Genomic DNA, 25695 nt, shown 5'->3' with positions numbered 1-25695 from the left:
AGTCAGTGGGTATGCATGTTAGACTCTGCTAAATATTTTCAAGTGGCCCTAGCAAAATGTCATTCCAATTTATACTCCCAAGTAAATATCTTTTTTATGACTTGCTTTTAGGACTGTTAGAATCGTAAGAATTAATTATGGTACTTTGCAACGCTTAGTGAAAGAGTATAACATTTCAGAAGAAATGCTTTTCCCTTGTAAACTTTTAAAAAATACTCAGTCTGCTTTGCTTGTTTTTAATTTATCAATAGCTGGTACATATTCCAACATAACTCCTCAAGAGTGTCAGCTCCAAGTATCCTTGTTCTTGGTTCTGAAAAAGTCTTCAAGATAATCCTTTGTGTTAGAACTTTAGGATCTAGAATTTTTTTCCCATTTTATTGTTACACTTTGGCTTGCATTAAAAATCAGTTTTGTCTATCAGCCAGCCAGTTTGTTTCTGCTAAAGACTAGAGTTCTGAGAACCACGTTAGCATAGCATAGAAGCAACAAGTACCAGTTGTCTTGAGTATCCCACACAGTGAAAATTTAATAATGTAGATGTTAAAAAAAGATTAGAAACTGTTAGGCCAATTTGGACCTCACTATAAGATACCATTAAAAGATATAGCCTCATTTCATTCCTTGTACTAGCAAAGCTATAAACACCTTTTATATGTAATACTATAATTACAAATGTAATGCATACTGTGTATGATTTGGTCATGTGTTGAATGAAAGGTGCTGTGACAACAAATGAATATTTTAATTATATTCCCCACTTCAAGCAGCACATTGCCAGGCAAGGGTAATAACTTGGTGTTAGTTCAGTTTATCGCTCAGTCATGTATGACTCTTTGCGACCCCGTGGACTGCAGCACGCCAGGCTTCCCTGTCCATCACCAACTCCCAGAGCTTGCTCAAACTCATGTCCATCCAGTCGGTGATATCATCCAACCATCTCATCCTCTCTTGCCCCCTCCTCTTCCTGCCTTCAATCTTTCCCAGCATCAGGGCTTTTTCTAAGGAGTCAGCTCTTCACATCAGGTGGCCAAAGTATTGGAGCTTCAGCATCAGTTTTTCCAATGAATGTTCAGGACTGGTTTCCTTTAGGATTGACTGGTTTGATCTCCATGAAGTCCTAGGGTCTCTCAAGAGTCTTCTCCAACACCACAGTTCAAAAGCATCCATTCTTTAGTGCTCAGCTTTCTTTAGGGTCCAACTCTCACATCCATACACGACTACTGGAAAAACAATAGTTTGTTTTAAATACATTGTAGGTGCAGTAGTTTAATATCATCATAGAATTCCTTTATGTTTAAGACACTAAAGCATATATCAAGCTCTTTTATTTTGAAGTCATTTTAGTTTATCTATGGAAGATAAAATCTTTAGGAAATATTTGAGATCAATCAAAAACAAGACATCGGGCATATAAAATCTGATAATCTTAATCACTGAAATTCAAAGCAAGTTTATGTCTACCTGGGTAACATTTCAGACACATTAGTCAACACATGTTACTTTCTATTTGGTAAGTGTATTGTTAGTCACTCAGTCATATATGACTCTCTGTAACCCCACGGACTGTAGCCTGCACAAACAGGAATTCTGTCCTTGGAATTCTCCAGGCAAGAGTATTGAAGTGGGTAGCCATTCCCTTCTCCAGGGGTCATTTCCCAACCCAGGATGAACTACATACATAAGTTGGAGCCTTGTGTTCATTGTGAGCTAAGTGAAAAATCATTCCTTTCACAAATATTTATCTGTAAGTAGTAGTTAGAGTTCTAGGCTTTGAAACTGAGGCAGACACATTCTTTTGCTCTCACAGAGCTTGCATTTCAGTGAGGGGAACAGGATATATATATATATATATACACATACATATACAGGATTATATATATAATATATTTATTTAGGATATATATATTTATATATAAATCACATATACAGTATATATATATAAATCATATATACAGTACATATATACATATATATATATATTTATACAGGATAAATTTTAGGAAGCGAAGAAAACCATAAAGCATTTTAAAAGGGTGATTTGATAGATACTACAAATAATTATTTAAATGGGAGATCTTATAAGGTTTCAGTGAAGCTGAACTGACAATTGAAAAAAGAAAGGCAAATAGATAAAGATAGTATGGTCAGGTCTACAGGGATTCAGAGTCTTGTGAGCAAAGTAAAACACATGGCTTTCATTTTAAATCTGAAAAACGTCTTGTGAGATGGGGAAAACATTTAACTAACTTCTCTTAATTCTTGAATTGTATGTCAGCCATTCCAGCACTGTTATATATCCTGATACCATTTGTACTTACTCTCCCTCCCTTCTGTTAGATTTTCCTTTTTAATCATATTTCTTTCTCCCTCTCCAAAGATTGAAACAGTGGCTCCAGATTCCTTTCCTTTTACATCAGGCAACATTTCAGCATAGCCCTTTTATTCCCACTTTCAAAATTAGATACTCAATCCTATAATGCTTGATAACTTAAAAAGGGGAGAATTCTTGTTCACACAACTATCAATTGAGTCTGTCTTGAATTGGAAGTTCCTAGACTAAGTTATTTCAAAACTTTTCATTGAAGAAGTTCAGTTCAGTTCAGTCACTCAGTCGTGTCCTGCCTCTTTGCGACCCCATGAATCGCAGCATGCCAGGCCTCCCTGTCCATCACCAACTCCTGGAGTTCACTCAAACTCGTGTCCATCGAGCCAGTGATGCCACCCAGCCATCTCATCCTCTGTCATCCCCTTCTCCTCCTGCCCCCAATCCCTCCCAGCATCAAAGTCTTTTCCAATGAGTCAACTCTTCTCATGAGGTGGCCAAAGTACTGGAGTTTCAGCTTCAGCATCATTCCTTCCAAAGAACACCCAGGGCTGATCTCCTTCAGAATGGACTGGGTGGATCTCCTTGCAGTCCAAGGGATTCGCAAGAATCTTCTCCAACACCACAGTTCAAAAGCATCAATTCTTCGGTGCTCAGCTTTCTTCAGTCCAACTCTCACATCCATACATGACCACTGGAAAAACCATAGCCTTGACTAGACGGACCTTTGTTGGCAAAGTAATGTCTCTGCTTTTGAATATGCTATCTAGGTTGGTCATAACTTTCCTTCCAAGGAGTAAGTGTCTTTTCATTTCATGGCTGCAGTCACCATCTGCAGTGATTTTGGAGCCCAAAAAAGTAAAGTCTGACACTGTTTCCACTGTTTCCCCATCTATTTCCCATGAAGTGATGGGACCAGATGCCATGATCTTAGTTTTCTGAATATTGAGCTTTAATCAAATTTTTTCACTCCCCTCTTTCACTTTCATCAAGAGGCTTTAGTTAGTTATGGCCAAAATATCACTAATTTGGTTTTTCACTTTTTTTTGTTAAATGTAAGGTATTTTATTCAAATTCAATAAAGCAAGGAAAGTCATATCCTTTATGATCTCTTGAAATAAAGTAGCAAAAGAAAACTGAGTAAAGGGATTTTTCAAAATTAGCCAAACATCACTCAAAATAGTCAAATAATTCAGCTTTTTCCTAACATTTTTTGCTTTATTCCAGAAGGTAATGGACACCCTCTCCTCTACCTCTACTTGGAGGACATGGTTCTCATCATTTCATTCTAGCTTTAGTGGATAGATAAGCAAAGAGTACACTCAAATAGGGCTCTTAAAAATATTAATATTTATTCCACATGCATCCCAGTAGAATGTAAGTTTTGAAGTTTACAAAGTTTGGCTTTGCCTAATTAATGTTTACTTTTGTTCATCACTAATGTACAATGAAGAAACAAAAGAACATCTTTGGGGGCATTTTTAGGGGACTAAAAGTGATGCATTTTATTAAAATTCAACACACCAATACATACTTGTTTTGTTTTTCAATTATTTAATCCCTTAACTACACACATCATATTTGGAAATATGTGAACATATAGGAACTTATGTTTACAAAGCTATTATCTGGATACTTCTCTCTCATACAAATATACAAAGACAGTACTACACCTCTCATATAGATGTTTATCATTCCACACTTTAGCTAGGCAATGGTGAATTTCTCATCTCTAGTCAACCTCTCTCTATCTTTATTCTCCTCCATAATCTCTTCAGATTATTATCCACCAGACTTCCAGGCATGAGATTCAACTAGTTTTTTTTATCTATTTTTTTTTCCTTCATGGAACAGGAGGAAAATATTTCTTTCATGGATGAAAGCATAAGTTTTCTCCAAAGACACATGAGTTTTTCTCAGAAAAGCAGCAATTATCTTCACTTTGTAGGAAATTACATAGGACTCTATGAAGTGCCAAAATGAATGTGGAAACACTTAATACTTTAAGACATATTGGAGGATGAGAAGGAAGTCTGAAGACTTCTCAGAAACATCAACAAGATGGAGCCCTTGACTTCATTCCTATTGACCTTGTGTATTAAAAAAAAAAAAGCACACAAATTACTGCTTGTTTTGTTTTAAGAATGATTATAAAATTTTGTTAAATCTCTGTGACTTGAATTTCTATACAAAGAGCAGGGAGTAGTCATAGCCTTTTTGTTGACTATTGATTTAAATCCTTCAACTGGTTGATTAAATCCTTCACTTGGTTAGCCTTTGCTAATGCTCCTATGTCATGATAGGAGCTTTCTGGTCCTTGATGGCCTGCTGTGCAACTGGTCTTATGCATGTGTCCTTAGGGTCTTAGGTTTATAAAATCAACAAATATAAGTCCCACAAGTTGACCACAGAGAATCATTTATAATTAGGCAATTTTTACAGACAAAGTGGCCCTTTAATAGAATTGTTGTCCTCTATCTTGGCTTAATCAAAGGGATTTAGGGTTATATCATATATAGACTGCTTCCCAGGTGGCACTACTGGTAAAGAACCTGCCTGCCAATGCCAGAGACTTAAGAGAGGTGGGTTCAATCCCTGGATCAAGAAGATTCCCTGGAGAAGGGCATGACAAACCATTCCAGTATTCTTGCCTGGACAATCCCATGGACAGAGGAGCCTGGTTGGCTATAGTCCATAGTGTCACACAGAGACAAGGATGCCTGAAGTGACTTAGCATGGCATGGAATGCATATATAGGTTAATGGACTGTGTTCTTTATTTTTCATATGTATGGGGAATGCATAACCCTGGTGGTTTCCAGATATATATTCTATACTTCTCAGTGTCCCAAATTTCATAAACACACAGAAATGTCATGGACTTTAATATAGCCTTTGGTCTAGTTTGGTAGCTGGTAGCCATCTTAACCGTTCTGACCTCATTGTTCTTTTGATTTCTAATGGTTTGAAATGAAGTACTTATCTTCAAATTGCTAAATCTTGAAGGATCTTTGTATAGGGTCTACTTTATTAGAATTGGTTGCCTTCTGACATCACCATGCTCTCACCTCGTGCCCAAACATAGTTTCAACAATGTGAGATGGGACCCAGAGAGTGGAACACCACATTCTATGACAAAGTTTGGGGCAGAAATCAAAGCCATTTCAGTTCTCTTCTGATCTGGTTCCTCCTCCTCCTGCCTGGGAACTTAGCTGTCCCTGGTTTTCCCGCCTCAAAATCAACTTACTGTAGCAACTTTGACTATGTCCCTTATGTTTTTTCTTTCACCACCTAAGACTTTTTGATGCATGCCCCATGCCTTGCTTCTTCCTCAGACCCTAGTTCTTTTCTTTAGCCTGCACCTGGTACAGCTTTAGAACAAGTGGGACTCAGAGGAAACTGACTATACAAGGTTAAGTTATTCTTATTCCCTAGGGCTTCCCTGATGGCTCAGAGAGTAAAGCATCTGCCTGCAATGCAGGAGACCCAGGTTCGATCCCTGGTTCGGGATGGTCCCCTGGAGAAGGAAATGGCAACCCACTCTAGTGTTCCTGCCTGGAGAATCCCATGGATGGAGGACCCTGTTAGGCTACAGTCCACGGGGTCACAAAGAGTTGGATACGACTTCACTTCACTTATTACCCATAAAACAGTTAGTGGCCCCAACACTAACACATTCATTCAACCAATCATAGTACTACCAATATTCAGTTTAGCTCATAATTTATTGCAAAAATACAAGAATGTTTTCTGATCCAAGTGCCTTGGTTCTTCTGATGCAAGGATGTATTTAGAAAAAAAAAAAATTAAGAGTTTAGGATGATACCATTCTAATCATGTGTGTATAAACATACATTTTGACTGGAATATTATACTGATCACCTACAGGCTTTACTTTAAAAAAAGAAAATCACTCTGAATTTCAAGCAAAGTGTTAAACTCTTCTTATATACCCACATTTTAGTACATTTCACAGACTTTAGGAAATTTAAAATAATAGCTGAAAATTCATTTTTATAGTTTTTGCCTGGTGACTCAGACAATAAAGAATTTGTTTATAATGCAGGAGACCTGGATTTGATCCCTGGGTCAGGAAGATCCTCTGAAGAAGGGAATGGCTACCCACTCTAGTATTCTTGCCTGGTGAGCTCCATGGACAGAGGAGCCTGGCGGGCTAAAGTCCATGTGGTTGCAAAGGGTTGGACACAACTAAGCGAGTAACACACACACATCCACTTTTATATTAAGTTGATATTATTATACATCCAAGAATTATAAACCCTAAAAATCAAGAATAATTACTTTTGTAGTTTCAATTTCTAACTCTTCATTATTGAATAACTAAAGTCTAAATTATTAAAATTGTCCAGTCATAATTATGTGATTAAACAAGGTAAACAAATATTTCAAAAGATAGAATTAGGTTTCCAGAGCAATGTGATTGTTCAGAAGTGCATGTGTGCTTGCTTTCTCTTGCCTCTATTCCTATTGAACTGATAATAAGGAGTTGAGGACATTATGTGATGGGAAAAATAACAGGAACAGGGCTGTCAACAAATAAGAAGTTCAAGGTGTTGACAGAAAAATCACTTAGATGGAAGAAGTCTCAGCTCAGGATAAAGGCCGTAGGAGCCTTCAACAGAAGAGATGTCCCTGAGAGGGACACCAGGAATGCCGTCTGGAAGGTCCCAGGGTAAGAACAAGAGATCAACCTGGAAATAAGAGGATGAATATAAAAGCTGCTTAACTCAATCTAGGCTCCTGACTGTCCATAGCCTCTTATACTCTTCAACCTTCCTTCTACACCAAGATGTAATGAGGCATGAATACCCACTGAGAAAAAACAATTTGAAGAAAGAAAACAAAGGCTCATTATCTAAAACTCTTGCAAAAACTATCTACAAAAACTGGAAATGGCATTAATTCTATTCTAAACGGGGGGAAAGCCAGATAAAATACATAATTATAACTTTTATTGAATCTGGGAAGCTCTCCATATGATTTCCTTCATTAAAAGACCAGATAAAATCAGAACTCTTCCATGGATTTCCCTCTGCATCCCTCAACTCATTCCAATGCCTAAAGCAAGTGTTTTGCCTGTATGTCTACAACTCTGACCCATCTTTTTCTGCCTGGGTGTCTAAAGTGTGTTATGTAAGCATCCTATTTTCTCCAGGGTACTAATTTCCTTAAGGCAAAAAACATGTCTAAAGAAATAGTATGTGTCATCCTCTATAAGCTATGTACTGTTTCATTAATAGTTCTTTATTTTTATTGTCAATTAATCCACTACCATTGTGTCTGACACTGTTTCTGTTGCTTGAATTATAGCACTTAAAATAGATTGTGTTTGTAAAATTGACAGTCTGGTAGGGAAATAAACATTATAAGTAAATAACAAAGCTTGTGGAGGTTATGGAATTCCAGTTGAGCTATTTCGAATTCTAAAAGATGATGATGTTAAAATGATGTACTCAGTATGCCAGCAAAATTGGAAAACTCAGCAGTGGCCACAGGACTGGGAAAGGTCAGTTTTCTTTCCAGTCCCAAAGAAGTGCAATGCCAAAGAATGTTCATTGCACTCATCCCACAGGCTAGCAGTGTAATGCTCAAAATTCTCCAAGCCGGGTTTCAAAAGTATGTGAACCATGAAATTCCAGATGTTCAAACTGGATTTAGAAAAGGCAGAGGAACCAGAGATCAAATTGCCGACATCCGTTGGATCATCGAAAAAGCAAGAGAATTCCAGAAGACATGGACTTCTGTTTTACTGATTACACCAAAGTCTTTGACTGTGTAGATCAAAACAAACTGTGGAAAATACTTCAAGAGATGGGAATACCAGGCCACCTTACCTGCCTCCTGAGAAATCTGTATGCAGGTCAAGAGGCAACTGTTAGAACTGTACATGGAACAACAGACTGGTTCCAAATTGGGCAAGAAGTACTTCAAGGCTGTATATTGTCACCCTGCTTAACTAACTTCTATGCAGAGTACATCATGTGAAATACTGGGCTGGATGAATACAAGCTGGAATCAAGATTGCTGGGAGAAATGTCAATAACCTCACATATGCAGATGATACCACCCTTCTGGCAGAAAGTGAAGAGGAACTGAAGAGCCTCTTGATGAAACTAAAAGAGGAGAGTCGAAAAGTTGGCTTAAAACTCAACATTCAGAAAACTAAGATTATGGCATGCGGTCCCATCACTTCATGACAAACAGATGGGAAAACAGTGGAAACAGTGGCAGACTTTGTTTTTTTGGGGGGCTCCAAAATCACTGCAGATGGTGACTGCAGCCATGAAATTAAAAGTCTCTTGCTCCTTGGAAGAAAAGCTATGACCAACCTAGATAGCATATTAAAAAGCAGAGACATTACTTTGCTGACAAAAGTCCATCTAGTCAAAGGTATGATTTTTCCAGTAGTCATGTATGGATGTGAGAGTTGGATCATAAAGAAAGCTAAGCCCTGAAGAACTAATGCTTTTGAACGGTGGTGTTGGAGACAACTCGTGAGAGTCCCTTGGACTGCAAGGAGATCCAACCAGTCATTCCTAAAGGAAATCAGTCCTGAATATTCATTGGAAGTGGTAGCTTTCTGTGAACAATGTCAGATTCATGATCTCTGAATAAGAAGATTTAGCTTCAGGACCAGGGACCAGGCTTGATCACTCAAGTGCTTTTGTTTAGCAGAGTTTTATTCAAGTGAAAGAGGACAGAGAAAGTTTCTGACATAGACATCAGAAGGGGGAGAAAGAATGCCCTCCTCTCTAGTCTAAGCAAGTGAGTTACATACTTTTTAAATTAGTTATTACAATAAATCCAAAGAACATTTCAAGGTTGTAAAGATCTTACCAGACCCACTCCCATATTGTACATTTTAAGATAACAGGTTTAGCCAGAAGGATTCCAGGAAGGAGAAATTGTCCTTAAGCAGGATATATTGTTCCAAATAATCCTTAGTACAGAGTTTAAACTGAATTGTTTGTTCTGTAATCATCAGTTCCTGGCTTAAAGTAAAAAAAGTTTTGTGAGTAAGACTTAGGAATGTAGAGGGGGAAAAAAAAAAATGTTTGTTCTTTTCTCCTCCTTGAGAATTCCAGATCCCTTTCTCCTCCTTGGGGAGCATGGACTTTTTTATCAACCTACCTAGGAATTGACTCTCACAGGAGAACTGATGCTGAAGCTGAAACTCCAATACTTTGGCCTCCAGATTCGAAGAAGTGACTAATGGAAAAGACCCTGATGCTGGGAAAGATTGAAAGCAGGAGGAGATGGGGACCACAGAGGATGAGATGGTTGAATGGCATCACCAACTCAATGGACATGAGGCTGAGCAAGTTCTGGGAGTTGGTGATGGACAGGGAGGTCTGGCATGCTGCAGCCCATGGGGTCACAAAAAGTCAGACACAACTGAGCAACTGAACCAAACTGAACATTTTCTGAAATGCTACAAATATATGAACTTCAAACCTCAACTCTATCATTTATATGTCTTCTCTAAATCTAAAAGTCCACATTTTAACCACTTAGTAGTCAGTTTTATCTAGATGTTTTGCTACCATCTTAAATCCTGTGTTGCCTCATCAGAATTTAGCAATGTCCCCAGCCTAGCCTCCTACTTTCCATTTTCCTAATTCTACTAATAGCAGTATCTTTGACCAATGATGCATGTTTTTTGTTTGTTTCTATATTCTAATTCTAATCAAGAGCAGCAAAGTCCTCAACAGCATTTATATATTTCCCTTTGTTTTTAGGTCTGTTGCTATCACTTGGTCAATGTAGATAGATATTGGGCTTCCTAGGTGGCTATAATGCTGCTGCTGCTAAGCTGCTTCAGTCATGTCTGATTCTGTGTGACCCCATAGACAGCAACCCATCAGGCTCCACTGTCCCTGGGATTCTCCAGGCAAGAACACTGGAGTGGGTTGCCATTGCCTTCTCCATCTTAGATGGCTCAGAGGTAAGGAAATCTGCCTGCCACTGCAGGAGATCCAAAAGATGTGGATTCGATCCCTGAGTCAGGAAGATCCCCTGGAGAAGCAAATGGCAACCCACTTCAATATCTTTGCTTGGGAAATCCCATGGACAGAGGAACCTAGTGAGCTACAAGTCTATGAAGTCACAAAGAATCAAACACAACTGAGCACACATGCAAAGCCCATATACAGTCTTTTTTATGTTCTTTTCCCTTATAGTTTATTACAAAATATTGAGTATCATTCCTTGTACTGTAGAGTAGACCCTTGTTTGTTACCTATTTTATGTATAGTAAAGTAGGGTGTTTTTCCACATGTTTTTTCCAGTGGTCATGTATGGATGTGAGAGTTGGACTATAAAGAAAGCTGAGAGCTGAAGAATTGATACTTTTGAACTGTGGTGTTGGAGAAGACTCTTGAGAGTCCCTTGGACTACAAGGAAATCCAGCTAGTCCATCTTAAAGGAGATCAGTCCTCGGTGTTCATTGGAAGGACTGATGTTGAAACTGAAACTCCAATACTTTGGCCACCTGATGTGAACTGACTCCTTTGAAAAGACCTTGATGCTGGGAAAGATTGAGGGCAGGAAGAGAAGAGGATGACAGAGGATGAGATGGTTGGATGGTATCACCAACTCAATGGGCATGGGTTTAGGTGGACTCTGGGAGTTGGTAATGGACAGGGCGGCCTGGCGTGCTGCAGTTCATGGGGTCGCAAAGAGTTGGACATGACCAAGTGACTGAACTGAACAGTAGGGTGTATATGTTTTTGTTAGTCTATAGTTTCTCTACTGACATTTGATCTTCACAAACTTATCAAATCCAGTTTTATTCTAAATTATTCACTCTGTTAAGCACCTTTAATGCCAAAAATATCAATACTGACTCCTATAATCAGTTGTTCTTGTGTCAGAGAAGGCTGGTAGAGAAAGTCATAGCTCAGCAGAGCCTTAAAGTCTAGTAAGAACTCAGAAATAGATTGGTAATAAATTGTGGGAAGTTGAAGGGGGATGGTGTGTTTACTGTGGGAGACAGGGTTTCCATGAAGAGAGAAGTTGTATCTGAACATCCAGAAGCTAATGGTCTTAGAGTTCAGGGTGGCATTGAGAGGAGTGACAGTGAAAAATACAGGGGAAGGGAAGAGTCAGGTAGGTTGAGCAGGATAGCACTTGCTAAACTATTTCTCTTTGATTTTGCAGGCGCTGGAAAGCCAAGAAATGTCTTTAGCAAGGTAATTATGTGCTTGCATTGTTGTTGTTAGTCACTCAGTCCTGTCCAACCCTTTGCAGCCCTATCATTTGTAGTCCACAAGACTCCTCTGTCCATGGGATTTTTGAGGCAAAAATACTGGAGTGGATTGCCATTTCCTCCCTCAGGAAATCTTCCTGACTCAGGGATTAAATCACATCTTCTGTGTCTCCTGTATTGCAAGTGGGTTCTTTACCACCTGAGCCATTGTGATTACATTGGGAACTTAAAAAAAAAAAAAATTGTTCTGGTAGCTTTCCCTGAGCAAATTAGTTCAAACTGTGTATTTTTTTTCTGGTAGGTTAGGATCTGCCCAAGGATGAGTACTAGGTCTTACCCAATTCAAAATCTCTAATGAGAACCAAAGTGCCTATAGCAGACACACATTCCATGTGAATTGATAATGGATTATAACAGGAAGTCTTTTCCAGTCATTTGCCATTTAATTATGTGTTAAGGTCATCATTGAACTACTCAACAGTGTGCAACTTCTCTCTTCAGCTAGACAGACCACTAGATTTTCTTCTTTCCAAGCAAGGCTTTATTAGGGTCCCTGTTGTAGCAGGGGTTTAAGAGAAAAAGTAACTGTTTCCTTTTGGCATTTTTGGTATTTTTAAAAATCTTTTTGTCCAGAATTTGCCCCAACTGTGCATGCATGCAGTTTTTAGTCCCATATGGTTTCTTTGCAGTATTTATTTATTTATTCATTTTTAGCTCTGCGTGGTCTTCATTGCTGCACGCAGCAAGCTGCAGCTGCAGCAAGTTGCATTGCTTGCTAGTTTCAGCCAGCAGGGGACTACCCTCTAGTTGTCGTGTGTGGGCTTCTCATTAAGTTGGCTTCTCTTGTTGCAGAGCACGGGCTCTAGATGTGGGGACTTCACCAGTTGCAGCATGCGGGCTGCAATAGTTGTGGCACACAGACTTAGTTGCCTCATGGCATGTGGGATCTTCCTGGACCAGGAATCTAACCCATGTCCCCTGTAGTGGCAGGTGGAGTCTTAACCACAGGACCACCCGGAAAGTCCAAGTTTCTTTGTATGTTGTTACTGGAGGAGAAGTTTGTCCAGATGCAAGCATTGTAGCACTGCAGCAAAACATTTCAGGTACCTTTTTAAAAGACAAATGTAATTCCATGTTTTACTATTAAATCAAATGTTATTTATGGAGAGCCTTCCTTGAACCAGAAACTGTTTCATACGCTGACAATACAGGAAGTGGGTGAGATGGAAGAGATCTTTCCTCTCATTTCAGATTACACACTACGTCACTCATAAATCTCTCATAAATTGGAGACATTGACAAACTCTATCATTATTTAAAAAAAATAATGTAACAGCTGTTCTAATGTAACCTTTCTGATGTTTTTAGAACTTGTTCCAAATGATATTTGCCTAACATGTCTGTTCTTCTAATGCCACTTTTTCTGGTTTCAGCATATATTTTAGATTAGTTTGTCACTGAATGTGTTAATTTTTATATATTTTGAAATAACGTGATGGATTTTGAAAAGGAACACTCTAACTTGTTTACATAATTCAATTTGTAGCATCTGTTTCTTCTGCAAATATTGTGCTAACCTAAAACCCAAGCAGGGAAGAAGAAATAAAGCAAATTCTGTTCAGAACTATTTTCCTTAGGAGCAATGATTAATAATTCACTTATAATATCAGAGTGTGGCTTGTTCCAAAAAATTATTAATGAATAACTATATTTTGTGTTGATATGAAAAACCTGTCTCCAGCAATTATAAAATATCAGAGCCCTATTGTATGCTATAGTGAAAGGCTACGTGGGGCTAAAGCTCTGATAGTAATGTATATTTAGTTTCTCCATCATTGGGAAATTGTTATTAAGCAGTTAATTATGTATGATGAAGTACAAAAAAAGCACATAAGCCTGATGTTTGTGCTTTTAAGCTTTGTATTCTGAAATAGTCCTTAGAATTTACTATTATTCACTAAACACTTTCTGAACACCATGGCAGGTACTGTACGAGCACCTTAAGAAGAATACAAATCTGCCTTTGAGGTGAACAGAAACGTTTGGTACACAACAGTACTAAATGTGTTACCACTGCTGACCCTTCTGCCTTCCTAGGCTTGGTCATTTGGGCATTAGTTTCCCTCCATGAGAGCAGGAAAACCTGGAGGAGCCCTCATTGCTTGGTTTAATGTTTTGCCTCAGGCATTCCCTAGGCTTATGCTCCTCATATGCTCAGAGAAGCAATCATCATTAGTTAGAACAAGTCAAACAATAACACAATTGTATTTATTTATATTAACCCATCAAGTCATAGACAGGTACAACAAGGGGCTTCCAGATATCCAGGGCCAGCAAGATCTTGTGAACTGATTTCATAAAACACAATTCTTGACTGTTTTCCAAAGGAAGGGGACAAACTTGTGCTGCGACTTCTTCACTACAGTTCAGTTAAGTTCAGTTCAGTCGCTCAGTCGTGTCTGCCTCTTTGCGACCCCATGAATCGCAGCACGCCAGGCCTCCTTGTCCATCACCAACTCCCTGAGTTCATTCAGACTCACGTCCATCGAGTCAGTGATGCCATCTAGCCATCTCATCCTCTGTCGTCCCCTTCTCCTCTTGCCCCCAATCCCTCCCAGCATCAGAGTCTCTTCCAATGAGTCAACTCTTGGCATGAGGTGACCAAAGTACTGGAGTTTCAGCTTTAGCATCATTCCTTCCAAAGAACACCCAGGGCTGATCTCCTTCAGAATGGACTGGTTGGATCTCCTTGCAGTCCAAGGGACTCTCAAGAGTCTTCTCCAACACCACAGTTCAAAAACATCAATTCTTCGGTGCTCAGCTTTCTTCATAGTCCAACTCTCACATCCATACATGACCACTGGAAAAAACATAGCCTTGACTAGATGGACCTTTGTTGGCAAAGTAATGTCTCTGCTTTTCAATATTCTGTCTAGGTTGGTCATAACTTTCCTTCCAAGGAGTAAGCGTCTTTTAATTTCATGGAGGCAGTCACCATCTGCAGTGATTTTGGAGCCCCCCAAAATAAAGGCTGACACTGTTCCCACTATTTCCCCATCTATTTCCCATGAAGTGGTGGGACTGGATGCCATGATCTTCGTTTTCTGAATGTTGAGCTTTAAGCCAACTTTTTCACTCTCCTCCTTCACTTTTATCAAGAGGCTTTTGAGTTCCTCTTCACTTTCTGCCATAAGGGTGGTGTCATCTGCATATCTGAGGTTATTGATATTTCTTCTGGAAATCTTGATTCCAGCTTGTGCTTCTTCCAGCCCAGCGTTTCTCATGATGTACTCTGCATATAAGCTAAATAAGCAGGGTGACAATATACAGCCTTGGCATACTCCTTTTCCTATTTGGAACCAGTCTGTTGTTCCATGTCCAGTTCTAACTATTGCTTCCTGACCTGCATACAAATTTCTCAAAAGGCAGGTCAGGTGGTCTGATATTCCCATCTCTTTCAGAATTTTCCACAGTTTATTGTGATTCACACAATCAAAGCCTTTGGCATAGTCACACATGCTATTTATTATGTTTGCATGTGAATTTATAGTCTGTAGCCTCTTACATTTTTTACTTTTGCACAAAAGTCTATAAATAGTGAGCTGATTAAATATAATGAAATCCAATTCTTTTGCACATTGTGTAACTATCTTTATCTATACCTATACATACACCTATATCAATAACTATAAAGAGACAAGGAATAAGCTTCACCATTGAAAGAAAGAACATAAAGGGGAATTGATTCAGTGGAGAAGATACAAACAATCATCTTGAAGAAGACTATGATGAGCAGATCTTGGGATAATAGGAGTCAGAACACCAGGTAACAGCAGAATCTGGAGAGGATAAAGGGAAGGGAGAGGATGTGAGTCACAGCAACCTATCTGTGCAGAGGTGAAGTTAGGCTATTCTCTGTGTCCTGGAATTGAAGTAAGTGAGATAGAAAAGTGTACACAAACTTTCAGTTTTGAGAGGAAGAAATTATTACAAATGTTTTCTCCTTGACTCCTCAAGGTGAAAGCAGATCATTGGACTTACAACCCTCAGAGAAAACACTTCTTGCTGTCTCTTTTCATCTTCAAGAGACAAGTCAGGGAAAGATAGACATGTAAGGTTTGGGAGCCTGGACTGGATGATTTCAAGACAGGGCTTGCAAGTTGGGAACTGGTTGAAACTGAACAGAGTTATCTAAGAACTTTGGATCTGCTGGTGTGAAGAGTTGTCTAAGTGAATATATGAACACGATGTTAGCCTCAATGAGTGAACTAAAGTAACTGAGGTGCAATTGTATTTTCTAGGAACAAGTAGTTCTAGGAACAAGCAATCTTTGACCATCTTCATATTGATGAGTTCAGAAGCAGGAAAGATATACATTATCCCAGAATTGTTTAGCAAAAAGATAGGAGGGTATCTTGGTTCGAGTTCTCATTGAATTTTGAAGGGGTTTTAGTGATGTTAGGGTTCAGTTCAGTTCAGTTCAGTCACTCAATAGTGTCCGACTCTGCGACCACATGAATCGCAGCACGCCAGGCCTCCCTGTCCATCACCAACTCCCAGAGTCCACACAAACTCACGTCCATCCAGCCGGTGATGTCATCCAGCCGTCTCATCCTCTGTCATCCTCTTTTCCCCCTACCCCCAATCCCTCCCAGCATCAGAGTCTTTTCCAATGAATCAACTCTTCGCATGAGGTGGCCAAAGTACTGGAATTTCAGCTTTAGCATCAGTCCTTCCAAAGAATACCTAGGGCTGATCTCCTTTAGAATGAACTGGTTGTATCTCCTTGCAGTCCAAGGGACTCTCAGGCATCTTCTCCAACACCACAGTTCAAATGCATCAATTCTTTGGCGCTCAGCTTTCTTCACAGTCCGATGTTAGGGTTACACAGGGTTAAAAAGTAAATGGGCTGAACTTCCATATGTTGAAGGAACACAGAGACCGAGGACTCAAGAAGACATGTTCTCCTTTGCTGATTTTATTTCTAGTCTCCATCTGTTAACTCTGGAAGCCCCTCAGTGTTTCTCTTTCCCTCTGTAGCTATGCAATGATGGTTTTCAATATGTTGGTGGTGGAAGTGGTTTCACTTCTAGTCGGCAATCAGTCTGCCTTCTCTGTGATGGAGAAGAGCCACAGGAACCAACTTCCACAGCTACTGCCTCATCAATAGCAGCCTCAGGGTTCCCCAAAGCCCCAGACTTCACACATTTATCTCTTCCTATTCCATGTCAGTTTCAACAGTGGGGAATGCCCTGGGGCTGGACTAGACACAAGATCCAAATGAATCAATGTCCTATAAGTCTAGTGCTATGCCTTCAAGCAAGGCAGAACAATTATTACCCAACACGGGTGCCCCTGCTGGTTCTCAAGGACAATCAGGAGAAGTGAATCCATCAGAGCTCTGCCATTTGAGATGTGTTTTAAATGACAGTGGCTCTTCTGCACTGGCATTGTTCATTTGTGCTCAGTGTCATTCTCATTCTCAGCATTCTTTCAAGATTGGCAATTTGCGCAAAGAAAAAGAAGGGTTAGCGGCTTTAAAACTGAAACTAAAATGGGGTAAAAACCACTCTTCTGGGAGAAAGAAAAGCTCTTGTGTGAGAGTTTGGGGGGGCATATCTAGTTAAGTGTAAATTCTTCAATCCAGCTTGACAATGATAATCAAAATATGGAAGTGTGTGTGTGTGTGTGTGTGTGTGTGTGTGTGTGTGCATTGTCACCATACTTACAAAGAAGTCTTAGTTTGGTATTTAATTAACTTCTATTGGGGAATATAGTGGGAGACAGATGGGAATATCTTCAAGGAGATCCCTTTCTGATGGTGGAAATAGCAATTATAATAACAGTGATCAAATTAGCAGACGGGATAGAGGAAAGGCATATCTGGAGCATAAAAGAAGGAGTTTGACACATCTGTCTGCCAGATATGCCTGAGCAGAGTTTGTAAGAGTAAGGAGCAAAGAAAGACTAGGGAAGAGCATTCTGGACACAAAGAATCATGTGTTTAGAGAGAACATTCCCAGTTCAGTTCCTGGGTTGGGAAGATCCACTGGCAAAGGCATAATCTATCCACTCCAGTATTCTTGAGCTTCCCTTGTGGCTCAGCTGGTAAACACTCTGCCTGCAATGCAGGAGACTTGAGTTCGATCCCTGGGTTGGGAATATCCCCTGGAGAAGGGGAAGGCTACCCACTCTAGTATTCTGGCCTGGAGAATTCCATGGACTGTATAGTCCACGCGGTCACAAAGAGTCAGACATGACTGGCACTTTCACTTTCACTTGGTGAAAGGTAATGGTTCATAGGCATTGAGAACAAGATCTGAGAAGGGCAAGAAAGCAGAGATGAAAATAGAAAGATAGGACCAGAAATAAGTGTACCTTCAGCAGAATCATGATGCACCCATTCTGGTTCTAGAACAATAGACAAGTTTTTTGTAGCAGTGACTCGTTGCCATTCAGGGGCTCCATCTAAGAGAAGATACTAGACAAGAGTTGTTTTATGTAGCTAACCATTCTGGTTTGCTAATTGTTTTCCTGCCTATAAACTCCTTGAAGTTGTTGCTCATTGAATTATTTGGGGGAATGATTTTTTTTTCCCCTTCTTCTTTTGCTTGTTGTTTTCTTTTTTTCATTGTAAGATACACTTTGGACTTTTCATTGGAAGTGCTTGAGATCATATGTCCTGGAAATGGCAACTTGCAGAAATCAGAAAACAAATTAGGACACCCTAGCCTGATGGCTAAGCATCTTAATCTGATCACAGAAAAGCAGGGTCTGGGAGTGTTTCGGAGAGCCTGCTTCAGAGAAGAGGCATGACAAATTTTCAGAAAGTAGACCAAGAGGACAAGGTAGACTTCAAGAGTGCTCGTGTGTTCATTTAGGTTGAGTCTGAAGCAGAAAATGCTTGGGAAGCCTTCAGGCTGGAGTTGGTGAGTAAAAATCAGAATGGCATATAGAATAACAGCATGGGAATAATATACAAACATTGGAAATATGAAATTAAAGTCATAGCCTGCAGGTGCTAGAATTGAACAGAATTTAATGGTCCCATTTCAATCTGAACTGAAGGAAGGTTTAGACATCAAGGACTCAGAGAGATTAATAAATTAGGACTATGAAAATCTAGACAAAACTTTAAATGTACCAACTCTTGTGATATTGAAAAGGAATGGTGAGTAAAGTGCTTACTGATGCCTGCAGGAGAGTTTCAGGCCATTTGCAGATTATGGGAAGGAAATAAGGTCATACAATGTACAAACAAATTCAAGACTAAAAGATACTGGCACAGACAATGTCTATCATTTAACTCAAATATGCCCTCTTTTTTCAAAATATAATTTACTAAGGCTTCCCTGGTGGCTCAGAGGTTAAAGTGTCTGCCTGCAATGTGGGAGACCCAGGTTCTATCCCTGGGTCAGGAAGATCCCCTGGAGAAGGAAATGGTAACCCATTCCAGTATTCTTGCCTGGAGAATCCCATGGAGGGAGGAGCCTGGTAGGCTATAGTCCATGGCGTTGCAAAGAGTCAGACACGACTGAGCTACTTTACTTTCACTTTCAAGTATCCTTATATTTAAAAACTTTATTAAATAGTGTGGAAAGTAAGTGTAAAATGGCTTTTATTGAGATTCGAAAGATGAAACAAATAATATTTTTCTCTGTTTGCTAAGTGGGCAGTGGTGTTAAGTGCATGCTAAAAAGACACCAGTCAAATGTGAAGAAGGCTGAGTGCAGATGGTGACTGCAGCCATGAAATTAAAAGACGCTTACTCCTTGGAAGAAAAGTTATGACCAACCTAGATAACATATTGAAAAGCAGAGACATTACTTTGCCAACAAAGGTCCATCTATAGTCAAGGCTATGGTTTTTCCAGTGGTCATGTATGGATATGAGAGTTGGACTGTGAAGAAGGCTGAGCACCGAAGAATTGATGCTTTTGAACTGTGGTGTTGGAGAAGACTCTTGAGAGTCCCTTGGACTGCAAGGAGATCCAACCAGTCCTTTCTGAAGGAGATCAGCCCTGGGATTTCTTTGGAAGGAATGATGCTAAAGCTGAAACTCCAGTACTTTGGCCACCTCATGCCAAGAGTTGACTCATTGGAAGAGACTCTGATGCTGGGAGGGATTGGGGGCAAGAGGAGAAGGGGACGACAGAGGATGAGATGTCTGGATGGCATCACTGACTCGATGGACATGAGTCTGAATGAACTCCGGGAGTTGGTGATGGACAGGGAGGCCTGGCATGCTGCGATTCATGGGGTCGCAAAGAGGCAGACACGACTGAGCGACTGAACCAGTTCAGTTCAGTAGCATCATGAAGAAGATAGTGTCATACAATTGTCACCAGAATCATTTTCTATGGTAGATAGCAGAGATGAAGAATCATGGTATTTGGATTCAGCCATAAGGGTAACGGGAGAGAACTTTCATAAAAAGTTTCTCTGTTGTGCTGGCAAAACAACTTACAGAAAATTTTTGTTATAGCCTGAGGTTGCTCTGGTTGCTGCCAGAGGAATCCTGCTCTTGTTTAACAAGAATCAGTCAGACCTCTGTGTAGCCACATTCTGTGCATGTGAGAGGATATCTTTGGATCCTCTGCAGATCTTGATTTACTTTCCCTTGACATCAATATCCTCTGAAGGTAAATCAGTCTACTGAAGACACTTATGAATATTCCAAAGTTGCATTCAGGATCTCCAAATCATTGTTTATCAAAAAAAAAAAAACAAATATTAAAAGTTTTAGGTTCACTTTAGACAATATAGAAAAATATCAAGCATAAAAATTACAATCACCATTCAGAAATAGAAGTTGTCTTGGTCAATGGCAGGAAGGAGAATAAGATATTTGAACAGAGAGAGTAAGTTGTTCAGATTTACAAAGCTAATGCTTGGCTGTAGCATGTTAGAAAAACAACAAATGGCTTGTTATGGCTGGAATATAGCATTAGGTGAGGATGAATGAACGGTGAATGAATCAACAGACAAATCAGTTTAATGGCGTGTCAGAAACCCAATATTTTGTGAAATCTGAAAACAGTTGTTAGGTAGTTAGAATAGGAAAAAAGAGTCCAAAACGGCCACAACTAAAAGACAAAGGGAAAAGCCCACAAAAATAGAACAAAGAAAGGTCCAAGAACCTTTTACCTGAGGACCTCAGGCAAAACAAACAGCACTCCTGGCTAGCCCAATTTACACAGGGCAGATCCTGGGTAAGGAGAAAAAACATAAAAAAAGAGCAGTCAAAACGGGCCAGGGCCTCTCTTCCCTTCGAGTCCTTTGGGTCAGCATTCCCTCATGCCTCGAGGATGTATTCTCCTTTACTTTTCTAAATAAAACTGAGTGGTAACACTGGCCCATCCAAGAGCTGTTACAGTGGTCCATCCAAGGGCTGTAACACTGGTCTATGCATCGCTTCAAATTTTTGTTGCAATGAGATAGAAGCAAGGAAATTACACACTCCCCTGACATCTATGATACTGTTTCTTGGACTTAACCTGGCTGAAACAACCTCAGTGGTGAGGCCCTCACAAGGAGGAGGCCAAGGACAGTTCAGTTCAGTTCAGTTCAGCTGCTCAGTCTTGTCCGACTCTGTGCAATCCCATGAACCGCAGCATGCCAGGCCTCCCTGTCCATTACCAACTCCCGGAGTCTATCCAAATCCATATCCATTGAGTCAGTGATGCCATCCAACCATCTCATCCTCTGTCGTCCCCTTCTCCTCCTGCCCTCAATCTTTCCCAGCATCAGAGTCTTTTCAAACGAGTCAGCTCTTCACATCATGTGGCCAAATATTGGAGTTTCAGCTTCAACATCAGTCCTTCCAATGAACACCCAGGACTGATCTCCTTTAGGATGGACTGCTTGGATCTCCTTTAAGATGGACTCCTTGGATCTCCTTACAAGGACACGAGAAGCCCAACTTAGTGAAAGCTCCCTTGGTGGAAGCTGAACATGAAGAAAACTCAGCACAGGGGAAGTGAAAAGAAGCCCAGTGTGCTGGCACTGGGGCAGTGAAAACAAACTCAGCAGAAAACTCACATGGCTCAGTCTCAGATTCCAGAAGACCTCCAGTTAAAGTAGGAGGTCCTTGCTTCTATGGCTGGAAGGACATATACCTAGTCAGTTCAGTTCAATCACTCAGTTGTGTCCAACTCTTTGCAACCCCATGAATCGCAGCACACCAGGCCTCCCTGTCCATCACCAACTCCCGGAATTCACTCAGACTCACGTCCATTGAGTCAGTGATGCCATCCAGACATCTCATCCTCTGTCGTCCCCTTCTCCTCTTGCCCCCAATCCCTCCCAGCATCAGGGTCTTTTCCAATGAGTCAACTCTTCACATGAGGTGGCCAAAGTACTGGAGCTTTAGCATCATTTCTTCCAAAGAAATCCCAGGGCTGATCTCCTTCAGAATGCACTGGTTGGATCTCCTTGCAGTCCAAGGGACTCTCAAGAGTCTTCTCCAACACCACAGTTCAAAAGCATCAATTCTTCGGTGCTCAGCCTTCTTCACAGTCCAACTCTCATATCCATACATGACCACAGGAAAAACCATAGCCTTGACTAGACGGACTTTTGTTGGCAAAGTAAAGTCTCTGCTTTTGAATATGCTATCTAGGTTGGTCATAACTTTTCTTCCAAGGAGTAAGCGTCTTTTAATTTCATGGCTGCAGTCACCATCTGCAGTGATTTTGGAGCCCCCCAAAAATATAGTCTGACACTGTTTCCACTGTTTCCCTATCTATTTGCCATGAAGTGATGGGACCTGATACCATGATCTTTTTTTTTTGCATGTTGAGCTTTAAGCCAACTTTTTCACTCTCCTCTTTCACTTTCATCAAGAGGCTTTTTAGTTCCTTTTCACTTTCTGCCATAAGGGTGGTGTCATCTGCATATCTGAGGTTATTGATATTTCTCCCAGCAATCTTGGTTCCAGCTTGTGCTTCTTCCAGTCCAGCATTTCTCATGATGTACTCTGCATATAAGTTAAATAAGCAGGTTGACAATATACAGCCTTGACATACTCCTTTTCCTATTTGGAACCAGTCTGTTGTTCCATGTCCACTTCTATCTGTTGCTTCCTGAACTGCATACAAATTTCTCAAGAGGCAGGTCAGGTGGTCTGGTAAGGACATATGCCTAACAAAATCTTAATTCCTTTACAATCTCTCATTTCTTTTTTCCTCAAACCTATTTGAACAGGTGAGCAGCCGTGGGTGCAACTGAGCGGCTCTGGCAGGGGTTCTTCCTCATTGTGTCCTAAAGGCTCCACTATCTGCTGGGGCCAAGTAGCTGTTACCCAAGCCAGTCGGGGTGTTCTGTCCCTAATCTTCTTTGTGCCAAGGATCAAGCCAGTGAAAACTGTGAGCACGGGTCAGGTATTTAGCAGATTTTCTGGCAGGTTATATAGGGATTCCTCAGCATGTTTTCCCCACTGCTTTTTTCTCCTGTCCTTCAGCTTCTCTCTCCCAGGACTTGAGCTCAGCCAAAACCCATGGTACCTGGCTTCAGGATCTAATGAAGCTCAGGCTCTGATGTCTCATTGTAAAAATTCAGTGAGAGACACAGCGATAGGTAAGAGGTGGATTTGTTCAGATTCAGAGAGAAGCACACTCCTCAGGGTGTGGGCCATCACAGAGGGTAATTGCAGCAGCCTTGGAATGTAGTGTGGCTAGGTTTTGGGTGAATTCATATGCTAATAAGTGGGAGGATCATCCCAACCATTGGGGAACCACCCACTCCTCTATCTTTTAAGGGCAGCAGCCAAGAGAAGTTACCCCACGTCCAAGGTCAGGGGCAGTGGCCAAGAGTGCCAGGCTGCGACGGTGCAGGAATGGCCGAGAGGAGCTAACCCACACCCAAGGCCAGGGGCAGCGGCCGGGAGGACCAACCCCACATCCAAGGAGCCGTGGCTGCGCGGGCGCAGGAGGGCCTAGAGGAGCTATCCCACATTGAAGGTTATGAAGGGCGTCAGTGAGGAGATACCTCTCATCCAAGGTAAGGAGCAGCAGCTTCACTTTGCTGGAGCAGCCCTGAAGAGATACCCCATGCCCAAGGTAAGAGAAACCAAGTAAGATGGTAGGTGTTGCAAAAGGGCATCAGAGGGCAGACACACTGAAACCATACTCACAGGAAACTAGTCAATCTAATCACACTAGGACCACAGCCTTGTCTAACTCAATGAAACTAAGCTGTGCCCGTGGAGCAACCCAAGACGGGCGGGTCATGGTGGAGAGATCTGACAGAATGTGGTCCACTGGAGAAGGGAATGGCAAACCACTTCAGTATTCTTGCCTTGAGAACCCCATGAACAGTATGAAAAGGCAAAATGATAGGATACTGAAAGAGGAACTCCCCAGGTCAGTAGGTGCCCAATATGCTACCAGAGATCAGTGGAGAAATAACTCCAGAAAGAATGAAGAGATGGAGCCAAAGCAAAAAGAATACCCAGCTGTTGATGTGACTGGTGATAGAAGCAAGGTCTGATGCTATAAAGAGCAATATTGCATAGGAACCTGGAGTGTTAGGTCCCTGAATCAAGGCAAATTGAAAGTGGTCAAACAGGAGATGGCAAGAGTGAATGTTGACATTCTAGGAATCAGTGAACTCAAATGGACTGGAATGGGTGATTTTAACTCAGATAATCATTATATTTACTACTGCGGACAGGAATCCCTCAGAAGAAATAGAGTAGCCATCATGGTCAACAAAAGAGTACGTAATGCAGTACTTGGATGCAGTCTCAAAAATGACAGAATGATCTCTGTTCGTTTCCAAAGCAAACCATTCAATATCACAGTAATCCAAGTCTATGCCCCAACCAGTAATGCTGAAGAAGCTGAAGTTGAACGGTTCTATGAAGACCTACAAGACCTTTTAGACTGTTCTATACATCAGTGTCTCTTTTGCTGTCTTGTACACAGGGTTATTGTTACCATCTTTCTAAATTCCATATATATGCATTAGTATACTGTATTGGTGTTTTTCTTTCTGGCTTACTTCACTCTGTATAATAGGCTCCAGTTTCATCCACTTCATTAGAACTGATTCAAATGTATTCTTTTTAATGGCTGAATAATACTCCATTGTGTATATGTTATGTAAAGTTTAAAAATAAAATAAAATTTAAAAAAAAATGAAAAGACCTTTTAGAACTAAACCCAAAAAAGATGTCTTTTTCATTATAGGGGACTGGAATGCAAAAGTAGGAAGTCAAGAAACACCTGGAGTAACAGGCAAATTTGGCCTTGGAGTACGGAATGAAGCAGGGTTTTGCCAAGAAAATGCATGGTTTAGCAAACACCCTCTTCCGACAACACAAGAGAAGACTTTACACATGGACATCACCAGATTGTCAACACGGAAATCAGATTGATTATGTTCTTTGCAGCCAAAGATGGAGAAGCTCTATACAGTCAACAAAAACAAGACCGGGAGCTGACTGTGGCTCAGATCATGAACTCCTTATTAACAAATTCAGACTTAAATTGAAGAAAGTAGGGAAAACTACTAGACCATTCAGGTATGACCTAAATCAATCCCTTATGATTATACAGTGGAAGTGAGAAATAGATTTAAGGGCCTAAATCTGATAGAGTGCCTGATGAACTATGGGCTGAGGTTCGTGACATTGTACACGAGACAGGGATCAACACCATCCCCATGGAAATGAAATACAAAAAAGCAAAATGGCTGTCTGGGGAGGCCTTACAAATAGCTGTGAAAAGAAGAGAAGCAAAAAGCAAAGGAGAAAAGGAAAGATATAAACATCTGAATGCAGAGTTCCAAAGAATAGCAAGAAGAGATAAGAAAGCCTTCCTCATTGATATATGCAAAGAAATAGAGGAAAACAACAGAATGGGAAAGACTAGAGATCTCTTCAAGAAAATTAGAGATACCAAGGGAACATTTCTTGCAAAGATGGGGTCGATAAAGGACAGAAATGGTACGGACCTAACAGAAGCAGAAGATATTAAGAAGAGGTAGCAAGAATATACAGAAGAACTGTATAAAAAAGATTTTCATGACCTAGATAATCCGGATGGTGTGATCACTCACCTAGAGCCAGATATCCTGAAATGTGAAGTCACGAGGGCCTTAGAAAGCATCACTAGGAACAAAACTAGCAGAGGTGATGGA

The sequence above is a fragment of the Bubalus bubalis genome, chromosome 2, assembly GCF_019923935.1.
Source record: "Bubalus bubalis isolate 160015118507 breed Murrah chromosome 2, NDDB_SH_1, whole genome shotgun sequence".
NCBI lineage: Eukaryota > Metazoa > Chordata > Mammalia > Artiodactyla > Bovidae > Bubalus > Bubalus bubalis.
The sequence above is the reverse complement of the archived record's forward strand: the minus strand, read 5'-3'. Positions refer to the sequence as shown.